The 13,468-nt window shown below is 48.2% G+C and overlaps 1 pseudogene; it reads right to left on the reverse strand.

The window, feature by feature from the left end:
* Positions 1-1,144: 1,144 nt before the first annotated feature.
* Positions 1,145-11,254, reverse strand: LOC127042146 (olfactomedin-4-like; annotated as a pseudogene).
* Between the last annotated feature and the right edge of the window lie 2,214 nt (positions 11,255-13,468).

Genomic DNA, 13,468 nt, shown 5'->3' on the forward strand with positions numbered 1-13,468 from the left:
CTATAAAGTTTGGATTTTTATAACACTATTAAACAAAAATTAATCATTCACATCTACTGATCCAGATTATAAAACAAAGACAGAATGAATAGAAGACAACTAACAAACATTTACTGCGTTTTCATAACTTTTCATCTCATTATTTCTGACACAATTACAGTGCAGATATTGATAAAAATCTTGTGGCATGTTAAAAATAAAGAGCCCATGACTTTGTCCCAACTTCAGTATTCTGTAACTGATAGATCATGCGCCAGATTCACCCCCAATGTAAGGTAATTGATGCCAATGGAATTATACTGGCAATTAATTTGGCTCCTTGTTTTCAGAGTGTTTTTGAAAGATGCTAATTGAGATCACAGTAAATTGCAGACTAAATGGACTCTGGGACTAAATGGAGCATGTAGGATGGCATAGCTTATGTTCTATTGCAGCATGTGCCATATACCAAGGGACTGCTTTCAATGGGCTTTGGATCAGGTCCCCAGGACACATTGCTAAGAAAATGCAACTGTCCAAAAATGGTTAATAAGTTTTTTCCATGAAGTGCAACTTTAGGAAAGTAATGCATTGGAGCCCTGCCATCCAAAATACATTGATGGGTTGCAAGAAGAAGCCAAGGCAACCACAGCTTCAGCTTAACCAATGGCTGCTCTTTAAAGATCAAGTCCTAATTCTCCTCTGATTTTAATCTTTTAGGTATTATTTGAGGCCAATGCTTAATATGATATTTATGGCCTTGTATACTTTGAGCAATGATGACAAAACAGCAGTTCAGTTTCCATGTGTTATCCAAATACAGACATTCCTCCAAATGCACATCAGTGTGTGAGCAATCTCCCTATCATGATACATGTTCTGTCCATCACTAAGTCATCTATTTAATCTGTGTTTATAGCAGAGGCATTTCTAGTACTTGTGTTGCAACTGTATCTGAACACCAGTTAAAATGCTATGAACCTAATCTTGCAACGAATGTTACCAGGCATAGAGCTTATTATCCTTCAATGGGATAGCTCATGGTAATAAACCTTATGACCTGGAGCTACTCTTAGTAGGATTAGAGCTTACTTTAACATTCACATTGTCCAAAGAGAGATAAAATTGGACTTTCTGTGATCTCTATTTGTTGTGTATATTCATATCAGTGTAACACAGGTTGAAAAATAAGATCGTATTTAACAAAGTAGCCATCATTGTAAACGTATAGAACTTGGTCTGAGGGGTTATAGTTGATACTTTGAATTGTTTCTAACATTTTATCCATAATTATGCTAATTTTACCTTCCTGTTCAGTGTTTGTGTCATATGTGTAAAATATTTCCTCTTTCCTAGTGTAGACAGGTCTTGTGGCATATGGAACACCACATATGATGAAAGCGTTGGAAATGGATGGCTTGTACTGCCTTGTATTCCAAGTATGGAGCACATCAAGTGTGGTCTCATTGAGTTTGCTAATCATAATGTTCCCTGTGTTGTCCTCGGTTGAATAAATTACCCACAATCCACTTTCATCCACTGCAAAATCCATATCTTGCCACCCAACACCAGCATAAGAGAAACGGTTACCAGAAGCAGCATTCGGCAGAGTTTTCCTCACAGCCAATGTGTTTGTGTTTAAATCGAGCTTGCCCATCTCTCTTCAATTATGAACACTGTAATACATGAAGTTATAGCAGCAAATCATCGTAGGAATTATGAAGTCTGTAATATTCTAAGAGTCTCCCATCTGTCTTCAAAGGTGCAACCAAATATAGGTCCTTCTGTGGAGTCCAAAGAGAGTAATCCGTATCCCAGGAACCATATTTGAAGGAAAATCCTCTCCAGTTCAGCTGTACAACATAGGGCTGGCTGATATTCACAATTCCACCATGACCACAGCTGCCTGCAAGCATAAAGAAAATGCAGGCTTTTCAAATGGCATGATTAGGAGAGAGGCTTTAGTGTGTGTGCTTTATAAGCATCAGCGTTGTTGCAAGAACAGAAAAATATACATATCTTTGTCAAAGATTTTCCTTGCACCATATATAGAGCACATGGATTTCGTTATGTAGCGGTTCCAGTCTGACTGAAATACAGTGGTCATACTGCTAGAACTGGGATCATGCTGAAAAAACCAGCCAACAATCCAGCAATACATTTTAGAGATCTCAGTTTTCAGTCGGTACTCACTTGCAGTAAATAAGTGATTAGCTTCTGTTTCAGATAAGTGACCAGTTTTCTCTTTCCACCTATCCTATGCTTTCCAACCCGCTGGGCTGGGAAATCACATAGAAAAAACAATTTCAGAAGCATTTTAGGTCATTTTCTCCTGCAGTGGAGCACAGTTCTGGAAATATGGGAAACGAGAAGGAACACCTTGTCTCACTGTACCTCCATGAGTTTTAGAAGGTGGAGGGAGAATTAGCAGCACTAGTTCTGGAGGCTCATTTCAGATTAGCAAGCTACTGTCAAAATCAACACACTTTAAAACAATACTTCAGAGAGCCTTCCATCCGAGGCTCTCTGTCATAGGTCTCACCCCCACTCTGAACTTTAGGGTACAGATGTGGGGACCTGCATGAACACCTCTAAGCTTAACTACCAGCTTAGATCTGGCCTCACTGCCACCATCCACATTTTTGTGTACCTGGAAAACTCTCTTCCCCCTACCCAAACCTTCCCCTCCCTGGGCAGCCTTGAGAGACTCCTTCACCAATTCCCTGGTGAACACTGACCTAAATCCCTTGGATTTTAAAACAAGGAGAATTTAACCATCCGCCCTCCTTTCCCCCACCAATTCCTGGTGAGTCCAGATCCAATCCCCTTGGATCTTAAAACAAGGAAAAGTCAATTAGGTTCTTAAAAAGAAGGTTTTTAATTAAAGAAAAGAAAAGTAAAAGACAAAAACCTCTGGTAGACAGCATACCAGCTGGTCTCACAGACAACAGATTTAAAACACAGGATGTTCCCTTAGCAAAAACCTTAATACACACAAGAATACCCAATTTGATAATTTCCCCAATGGCACAAAGACAAGTTACAAAAGAAAATAAACATAAACCTATTTATTCCTTTCTAAAACTTATTACTCTGATCAGAGGCTGGTTCCTCGATCTTTTTCATTCTGGCTGAAACTGAAACTGACTCTAAACAAAGGAAACTTCTCTCCTTCCTTTTGAAACATGTTGCTCCCCCATTGGTTCCTCTGGTCAGGTGTCAGCTAGGCTAGGTGAACTTCTTAACCCTTTACAAGAGGCATTAACCCTTAACTATCTGTTTATAACACTCTCAAAGCAATTCAGATATTAATGAGCATAGCCAGGGCTGGCGCAACCCATTAGGCGACCTAGACATTTAGGGGGTGGCGACCGCCTAGGCGGTCGTCAGCAGTATTTCAGGGGCCAGACCTTCCGCCGCCTCTATCAGAGGCACCGGCGCTCCTGAGCATAGCCTTACAACAGCTCTGGAAGGTGGAAGTAAATATCCCGTTTACATGTGAGGTAACTATAAAGTGACCATACAACCTATTTCAACCAGGATACTCTTGGTTTTTCTTATGATGCCCCAGGATAATTGAAATATCCTGGGTTTTTTTTTTCATTTCATCAGCCAAAATATTTGTTTTTTTATAGCTACACAATGCTTGTTCAAGATGTATTGCTATGCTGAGTAGAATTTGCACTGTTTCCTGAGAACAAACAGCCCAGTGGAATGAGCTTTCACGGTAATGAACAATGTCTGGAATTAAGAGGACTTGAATGAAAGTAAATGCTATCAAAGCTGTTCCTTTGCTCAGAGCTACTGTTGATGATACTTGTTCAATGTTTCACAATGAATGCAGAACACTAAAGTATTGGAAAAAATCCTCCACTCCAAAATATCCAGTCTCCCTGGGTCAGAAGCTGGCAGTGGTGACATCAACACACTTAATAATAAAAGTATCCTTTTGTTTGACTCTTTGCAGCCCTAAAAGATGTCACCATGAGTATGTGCCAGTTTTTTTCCCTTTAAAAGCATGGTCATGTGAGACACAGATGCTAAGTGACCTGCACAGTCACACAGCAAGTGAATGGCAGTGCCAAGATTCGAACCAACATTTCCTAACTCAAAGTCACGTGCTTTAACCACTAGACATTGCTCCCTCTTAGAGGTGAAGTAACGTTTACCTGCCAAGACCTGAGTTTTATGTTTCTATTAACTGATCAATTCAGGGCAACAGCTGATGATATCAAATCTATGCAGAGGTTGCACATGCTCTAGTTACCCCATAGTAAAAGGGAAATTTTTTGCAACTGGCTTTTAAATGCATGGGGGAGTTATTGAAAAGTATATGGCTGAAAACTTGGTTTGGTGAGTTTATAAAGCTGCTGTTTTGTGTGTGAGAAGGGGTCTGTGCGAGGCACAGGTGTAGGTTTTTAAAAAGTATTTGGTTTGTTTCAAACCAACTGGGTTTTGTACTGTGCAAAATGTGGTTTTAAATGGATTTTAAAAGCAGTTTGGTTTTTTATTCTGCAAAATGAGATGTATTTAAAAAATGTGAGTTTATTTGTTTTTTTTTGTTTTGTTTTTTAAGTGGTAGAAATAAACTCAAGACCTGTGTTTGCTGTACAGCCTGAAATGGATTACTTGTTTTAAAGCTATGACTTTTTAAATAGAAAAACACCCTAATTAATATTTAGTTTTTAAGTTTACAAGATGGTTTCATGTGTTTTATAATAATGTTGTTTGCTCCACAGTACGGTCAAAACATGAGAGATCCTTAGACCAGAGGGAAACCAAGCTCAAAAGAAAAAGGAAAGAGACAGCTGAAAAGGAAAATTCACCAGCATCAGTGACTGATGGATGGATGAAGCCCAGTAAATATATTTTGCTTATTGGTTTGGTTGTTTTATGAGGTTTTGTATTTTAAGTAAATACATAGATGTGGGTGAGAAAGATGATAAAGTTCAGTTTTGTAAAATGCTCCCCCCCTACTCCCTCGTAGGCATGGGCAACTTTTCTGACAATGCTGTAGTCAGAGCTACAAGGACACCTCCTCCAGAACCGTTAAAGAACCAGGAATCTGCTTTGAGATCTTTAACAACACAAAACAGCACAAGAGTACAGATGAAGCATCTGGGCAGTCCAAACCTCAAATACGTCAAACTCAAGGGCAAAACAAGACTCTAGTAAAAAAATAAACAACCACACAACCATAACTCCAGTTCCTCAGTGGCCACTGCCACACCAAACCCAGAGAAAACTGTGATCAAAAACGCCCACATTCACAAACCCAGTGCACACACACTAGGGGTTCTGAACGTGCGCAAAACCACGCACATTCACAAACCTGGAGCATGCGCTCTAGGGATTGTGAATAAAAAATGAAGGACTGACAAACCATTCTCTCAAAACCATGAGCTCGTCACAGCTCCCCTATATACTAGTATTTGGGAAGAGTTTAATGCTTCATTCAGTAAACTGATGGACGCTGTATCCTCCGGGGGTCTAAAAGAATGGGATTGTAAAAAGATTTGGGAAAAATATGATACTTTGTTCAGAACACAGGTGAACTCTGTATCCTCAGGGGGCCTAACGAACGACTGCAAGTCACTTACTGGATGCTGAAATGAAGTGTGTTCTTCAAAGAACTGACTTAGCCGAATACTAAAAGGCTAATCTTTACAGTGACATGCTTTAAAGGTACCTAATGTACATGAAAAGGAGGGATGCGGAAAAAGTGAAAATAAGTCTGTTTCTACCAGAACAAGAACAGAATGTAACTGCCAAACTCCCAGAAACACCAAAGACCTCACACTCTGTTGCTCAGGAGGTATTGGATAACGTGAATAAGCATTACAAGAAAAATGCATTAGTATTGCTAAATAAGCTGGGCTAGGATAAAAATATTTCTTCATGGAATGATAAAGGGGTTTTTATGAACCAAGGCTCTGTGGTTAATGGTTCTAACATGCTCAACTTAGTCAGGGCCATCACCTAGACAAGCTCTGTTCCTAGCAGACGTGTACCTAAAAGATGGGATATGTTTATGAATCTCATGGCGGAACTAAATGTACCATCTTCCATCAGGGGCAATGCAGTAAACAGAGATCTATTGGAACACTCCACAACCTCGGACTGTCACTTCTTAATCATCCATTTACCTGTGTTCACCTTGTTCACCAGTGACTCCTCCGAGCCGCAATTGCATTCCACCTCTAAGAGGGTGAACAAAGAGAGGCCACCAGGCTCATTGTGGTGTCTCACAAGCAGTTGGGTTTTGGGCTTGGGTTCTGGCGTATCCATCAACGGCTAGGCCAAAAGGCTCTCCTTGGTCACTCCCTCCTCCTCCTCAGGATTGTCGCTGATGTAGACCTTTCTCTATGGATGATCAAAGACCCCCGTGGCTAGGACAAAGTCTGAAGTTCTCACAGGGGGGTGAAGGAGTCCATGTTTCTTCTCAGCAGCCTTTCCATGATTTCTAAAACATATGTCCTTGGTAAGAGATGGCCTCCTCTGCCTGGTGCTGGGAGTTATGGGGTAATAGTTCTGCATGCTGATTGGCAAAGGGCCTTGGGAGGAATTCTTAGTGGGGTCATATGGCCCACTTTTGGATGGGTCACCCTGCCCCGGAAGTTGTCCTGACTGGTCAAAATCTCCTCTTGTTGGTAGAGGGCAGTGGGAGGAGTTCTTAGAAGGGTCACATGACACAACTTGCTTCCGGTCATGTGGCCACCTTGACCTCGGAAGTAATACCCCACACAGGCTGGGACTTCCGGTGACAGGTGGGAGGGACTAAGGCTCATGTGGCAGGGTTAGGGTTTGATTGATGGTAGGATGCTTATACTACTGCTGAGTGTCTGAATCAAGAATTGTTGAGTATGTCTAGGCAGAACCAGAGCCAGTGTCCAAGCCCAAGCCAGAGGTTAAAGCCGGATGATCAGACCAAAGATCAGCCAAGTCCATGGCAAGCCAAAGTTCAGATACAGGTCGAAGGTCAAATCCAAGTACTCAAAATCTGAGGGATTGGGGAAGATCAGGAGGAAGAGACAATGCTAGAGTGGGTGGGTGTAGGGCCTGGAGTGAGGCTAGAGAAAGGCAAAGAGAATACTGAGCCAGGGTTCATAACCAAAATCTAAAGTCAAGAAGGGTCACGCCAAAGTTATAGTCAGAGACTGGAGCCAAGAGTCAAGCCAGAGTCAACAGCGAAGAAACCAGAAGACAGGGCAGGGCAGGGCAGGACGATACATGCGGGTGGGAATGAGGATGACTTACTGGAGCCCTAGAGACCCCTAATTGTGGGACTCCCTTTCTTGGAATAAAAGAAGGACAGCTGGATGACAAAGATGTCTCTGACCCTGGGGTCCAAGCCAAGGGGAGCTCCCATCCAGGCTATGTGCCAGGATGCCATCACTCTCCCTGTTCATTTCACTCTCACAGACCCCCTAGCCGGATGGAAGAATAAAGGGCAGAAAGCAAAGTTGCCCCTGGGGGAAAGGCTCTAGGCTGGGAGCCAGTCCACTTCCCAGATCTACACCCAGGATTGTGTGACCAGGACCACAGCCCTTCCTCTACATCTCAGTTCCTATCTGCCAGATGGGGAGGATCCTTCCCTGCCATAGAGTATTAAGGGGGAGTGTCATTCCTGGCTGAGAAGGGTTCAGCTACCAGGTGGGTGGATTGGGCCCCAGGAGGGGGATGGTCAGAAATTCTCTGCATCAGGGATGACACGGGCCATAAGAAGGTCTGAGCAGTGATGACAGGGGAGGAACTCCATGTCAGGCCACCCCTCCCAGACTACAATGGCTATTGAGCATAACCCCTGGTTCTGCGGATGGTCTCAATTTTGGGCCAGCCCCACAGCCCGGAAAGCCTGATTCTCGCCTGGCCCCAGCTCGAGGGGTCGGGGTTGGGCATGGTGTTGAGAGTGAGGTACTCGGCTTTGATTTCTCTCAGTGCTGTGGGCTCTATGGCCACTCCCCCCGGCCCTTCCCCAACAGTGAGACAGAGCAGTACCTGCGGCAGGGAGTGGGATCTTCTGGTCATGCGAAGGGTGGGACCTTCAAGGCAGTTTCACAGACCAAAGCCCCTGCAGTGCTTTGGGCACCTGGCACAAGCTCCTGATGTTAAATAGCTGTAATGTCCTTCTGCTGCAAGGGAACAAGGATCAATCATAGACACAGACCCACGAGAACGAAGGATATTAAAGGCATCGGTAGCCAGCAAAATTTCCTTCCCACTCCTCCCCATGTCTCAGGGATGGATTCCCCCACCCAACCCCCGAGATGAAATCTTGCCTCTTCTCTAGTGACTTCCAACCCCTCTCCCACCATTGTGGAATGAACTCCTGCCCCCAGTCCTCTCAGTCCTCCCGTGAGAGCTCTTTTACCTCCCAACTCAGCGGGAATCCAGCTCTGCTCCCCAGAATCCCCTCTGCCACTCTCGTCCCCTCCAGCTGAGGAGTTGAGAGGTTTTGGGCAGTATGCTGTGGGATGAGAGGAAGTGGACACCTTTCCCCAAGGGATCGCCCAGTCCTTAACGTGATGCCATGGACTGTAGCTCTGGTGAATGGGGCACTTAAGCAGCCTCTGCTGACTGACTTCTCCAGTTCTCCCAGAGCAGATGGTGGCTGGGATAACATGGTATCAGAGCACTAGGAACCAGCCTCAGGCCCTGAGGGGTATGAAAGTCTCACAGAGGAGGCTATGGGAGTTTGCAGCCCCTAGCATGAGCAATGGCAGTGTGTCATGTTGATGTGATGCCTGTTAGGAAATAGCCTTGCTGGAGAGCTGGGTCTGCACTGCTTTGAGCTGCTCAGCAGATAAGCTGGCACCTACCAATGGCACCTCCCTGGGTTTATCCTCTCCTTGCTCCCTGGTCAGTGCATGGGGATATGATGGGAGTTTTTTTCAATGGCTTGGAGGTGAAAGGCCGTGGAGGTCCCTCCCCAGTTGATCCCTCTTTGGTTGCCTCATCCACTATCAGCTGGCTGGCTTCCCCCAATATGTGAGCACCAGCTCAGCCTGGCTGACACGGAGCTGGGGGTTGTGTATGGCCAGAAGAAGGAGGAGGCGAGGGGAATCCATCAACATTCTCCATTCAGCTCTCCAGCTGCCCTGGGCAAGAGCTCTGCTCCCACCCCTCTGTAGGAGGCGCTGGGAGAGAGGAGCGAGAGCCCTCTTTCTCTCTGCCCCAAGGGAGCTTGGAGCAAAGGGACCAGGGCAAGGGCCCTCTGTGAGCACTCGCTGCCCAGCTGCTCCAGAATAACACCCTGAGGCCAGGCACAAATGTGCCAGCCAGGGGCCTATGGAACACAGTCACTTACGGACCCAGGGGGGACCAATTAGCCAGGGGATGAGGAGCTTGACTCAAACTCTGACTATGCAGGATGCTGGGGTCAAAGGTAACTTACTTCAAACCCAGGCAGGGACGTGGCGAAGTCGAGCAGGGCAGTACTGCTCTGTATGGTCCTAGCTCTCTCCTGGGTCTTTTTGGAGTGGAGCCAGAAATGGACGTGCTGCGACAGAAGAAGGCAGGAGGGAGGGTCATTGGGCAGGTGTACATCCTCTACAAATGAGACTCTCCCCTTCCTCATGGGGCTGAAACTTTGTGCTCAGGGTGGAATAGATGAGCCCTGGTCACAGAGCTTTGAAAGGGGTTTCATGACACTGCCCACGTCTTGCTGGGCACAAGTTCATTGTCTCTCCAGGCTCGGAAAATGTTCAGTCTTGGGGATGGTCTATTTGCTCTGAACCCCTGATGCATGAACAGCATGTCAGGAGCAAGACACATGCCCTGGCCCCCCAGATGCCAGCTGCAAAGGCCTTGGTAGAATGGATTGAACGGCCACAAGGAAAATCCCTTAGTGAACTGCAGTGTCCCTAGGACAGAATAACTGATTCCCTGAGGCTCCTCCTGTATCTCGGGGTCTCCCTAGAGAGGAGCCAGTGACTTTTCTCAGAGGCCCATAACCTGCATCTCACAGGAGTTTTAGTCTCTCAGTCCCCAGTCAGGCCTGGTTTTCACAGTTAGTGCTTAATGCAACGGCGCAGAGCTCTGGCTGACAGTCCCAGCTCCTTCTCTCTGCACTGACAGCTCTGGGAAAGTGTGGCTGGCTGAGTCCAAGCTAGGAGGAAACAATGGAAACATGGCTCTTCTAGTCTCTCCTTTGCAGCCAACCCATGGAGCTGAGAGGAAATTTCATTCCAGACCGTCCCATTCTACTCACCTCCAAGAGGTGCTGCAGCTTGTCCAAGATGGAAGTCTCTGTCAGCAAGCCTCTGAGCATGGTGTCCAGGATCTGTAAATAGCTCTTGTGCAGAGCCTGTAAGAAGAGGGAGCACCTGTCAGTTAGGAACATGGGGCTACACCAGTCAGGGGACAATTAGGATGGTTCTCCAGGAGGCCTGGCAAGACTCAAAAGGTACATCCTGGCCTCTCCCATTCACATCACTCCAGGGACACTTAGCAAGAGTTCATGGCCAGATGCCTGCTGCCTCTTCAATCCTTACTCTTAGCAGTTCTCTGTGCAGGGCCTGGTACCCAGCAGAGTATGGACCAGCCAAACTGCAATGAGTGGGAAGTAGGATTCCTGGGAGAGTCCTTGCAGGAGATCAGAGAATGAGGAGGAGGAAAGTCTGGGATCAGCCACGGAAGGGTAACGCAATCCCTTCTGGAGGAAAGGGGCCCTCCCTGACAGTTTATCCCAGGCCTGTTCTGCTCACCCCTCCCCTATTCTCAGCAGCTCCATCAAAGTGAGGTAGCAGGGACCAGAGCCTGCTCCTGCTCCTGGGACAGAGAAGTAGGATCAGGACCTACCTGGAAGTGCGTGGTGTCATTCCCAGTGCCCATGGTAAAGATTCTGTGGAGAACAGCCCACAAGAGACATGATTCCATCTCCAGGGCAAGCGGCGGCTTCTGCTTGCTGACAGAAGAGAGGAGCCTGTTGTACACTTTGCAACACCAGTGTGGTGCTGGCACTGCCATGTACATCACCCCCTCCCCCGCAGTGATCCCCTCCCTATGGACACTGTAACGTTACTGGAGTGAAATTAACACCTCAGCCAGGAAAGGGGGGATGTTCCCACCTACTTTGCTGAGGGATGGGAACAGTCACAGCTGGGGGTAACCTAGCCAGAGGAGGATCTGTGACTCCCGGCTCTGGGCCCGATTAGCACCAGGGTTAGGGCAGCTGGATGGAAGGCTCCTGGTACCTGAGATTGTAACCCATGGCCATGGAGCTGGACATGATGGAGCTTGGCTCGAACACCACGGGAAGATTTTCAATCAGCTCCTGGGAGACCCCAAGGAAACAAAACTGCGTGTGAGACTCAGGCCCGGCAGACCCACAGGCACTTCACAGAGAGGAGGCCAAAGTGCTCTGCAGAAACAGCCAATGTCACCCCCACTCCCAACCAGTTGGGCCCCTCATTCCTCCCATCCATCAAACTTCCTTCCCCCTCTCCCACCCTATTCCTCCCTCCCCTCCCCTCTGGGCTTACAATTCCCCCACTGCCAGCTCCAGATCAGTGTCACAATTATCCCCTGCCCTGCCCCCTAGACCTTAGCCCCAGAAACCCCGGTCCTATGTTTCCTGCTCCAGCCCCACTAACTCTTCCTCCCGTGTCTGGATCCCTCGCCCCAGGGGCCGGGCACGGGATCCCACTCACTGCTATGCTCTGCACAAGGGCTGCTTTTGAAAAGTGGGGCTCCAGGGTGTCCCGCCCCTGCTGCTGTGCTGAGAAACACACTCGGGACAGCTTGGAGGAAATGGAGCTGTTTAGCCCTGTCCTTCACCAACTAGGAGTGGGGTGGGGGGAGAGAGAGATAGCCTGTTACATTGGAACCTTCCCGCCCTACCCAAACCAGATCCAGGGCACAAGACCTCCATGGGGTTGGACAGGGAAAGCCTCTGTCTTCCCCAAACCAGTGTCACCCTGCACAGACAGGGATTGTAACTTGGACCGTGTCTGTGGAGAGAGGACACCTTGGCCTGTGTGGGACAAATGTTCCCACTTTGGGGTGCCAGATAACAGAGGAGATGTGTCCCCCCACTGCGAATGAGGGATTCTCTGGTACAAGACCCCCCTGCCTGGGTGGGGATGGAACAGGGAGCAGGACAGACTCAGTGGCAACACAGCTGGGGGATTTTTGTATCTCATCTCTGCCCTGGAGGTGCTGCTCAAAGACCCTGACTGTGTCTTGTTCAGGGGACACATCCTCCTCCTCTTCCTCCTCCTCAACCCATTCCTCCTCTTCCTCCTCCTCAACCCACTCCAGCTGGGCAGTGGGTGTCTCTGCACCAGGGAGGGAAGGAGAAAGTATAATCCCTTCTGCTGCTGGAGGGGATGCAGTGGACAGAGAAGGCTCCATGTTTCCCCCTTCTTTGCAAGGAATCTCATGGCAGTGAGGGGCCCACCCTACCCCTCCCAGAGATGTCCTCAGCCCCATCAGTCTCAGGGCCTCGTGGCAGTCAGATCCCCCTCCCCCAACATCATCAGAGGAGGCTGGAGCTCCCCCAACTCTGCCCAGCAGTCTCTGCTGAGGGGCGTGGCTGTGCCACTCCCACTAGTGTTAGTGGGACTCACATGAGTCAGTCCCGCTGCCTTGGTGAGCCGATGGGCACAGGGTGTTATTAGTCTCCCACAGCCCCAGTCCTCCTCCCTTTCCCCTGGGACTCCCCTCACCTGCAAAGAGGGAGCCTTCAGCCTCAAGTCTGTCAGACCCCACAGAGGAGCTGCTGGCCCTTCGGGGGAGTATGCAGAGCTAGTGGTGTTTCTACCAGAGTCGCTCATCTGCTGCTCTTGGCTGGCAGGGGGCTCCTCAATGGAGAGGGTGAGGTTGGTGAGGGTTCCTCAGTGGCCAGGGTGGTGGATGGCTCCTGCTGGGCCATGGGGCACATCTCATGGCTCCTTGTCTTGCTCTGAAGGAAACCCCAGAGCTGTCTTGCCCGGCTCCTGCCCTCTCCTGGGTCCCTCCTCCATAGCTGTACCTGGGGCCACCTCCATTTGGGCCAGAAGGTGTCTCGGGGTCAGCTATGGGAGCTGATGTCTTCCTGCTCCTACAGAATGCCAGAGAGCTCCTCTGTGTAGTCTGGCCACAAGCATCCTCCCCACCCATGGGGAGAGAGGGGCTGCTCTCCTCCTGGGCAAGCCAGTCGCTGCTTCCCTCTGGCTATGGAGCCACCTGCCTGGCCTTTCTCCTCAGCATCCGCTTGAGCTGCTCCATCCTGGAACTGAGTAGGGAGCAGCCATGAGTCTCCATTCAACAGAAGCAGCACTCTCATTAAGGGGCCTGTCTGCTCTCTGCCACATCCCTCTGCTGAGGAATTTTTCCTCCCCACACATTCAACAGGGTCACAGGAATCCTCATCCAGGGAACAAAACTATGAACAAAGGACGGGCTGGGGCACGAAGTGGTGGAATATTTCCACCCACTGGGGATGGCTCGGAGAGCTCCACTTACTTGCTCTAGGATGGTTGGAGCTGGATGGCAAATGCTTGGTGTT

Source organism: Gopherus flavomarginatus, unplaced genomic scaffold (genome assembly GCF_025201925.1).
Source record: "Gopherus flavomarginatus isolate rGopFla2 unplaced genomic scaffold, rGopFla2.mat.asm mat_scaffold_3075_arrow_ctg1, whole genome shotgun sequence".
Lineage (NCBI taxonomy): Eukaryota > Metazoa > Chordata > Testudines > Testudinidae > Gopherus > Gopherus flavomarginatus.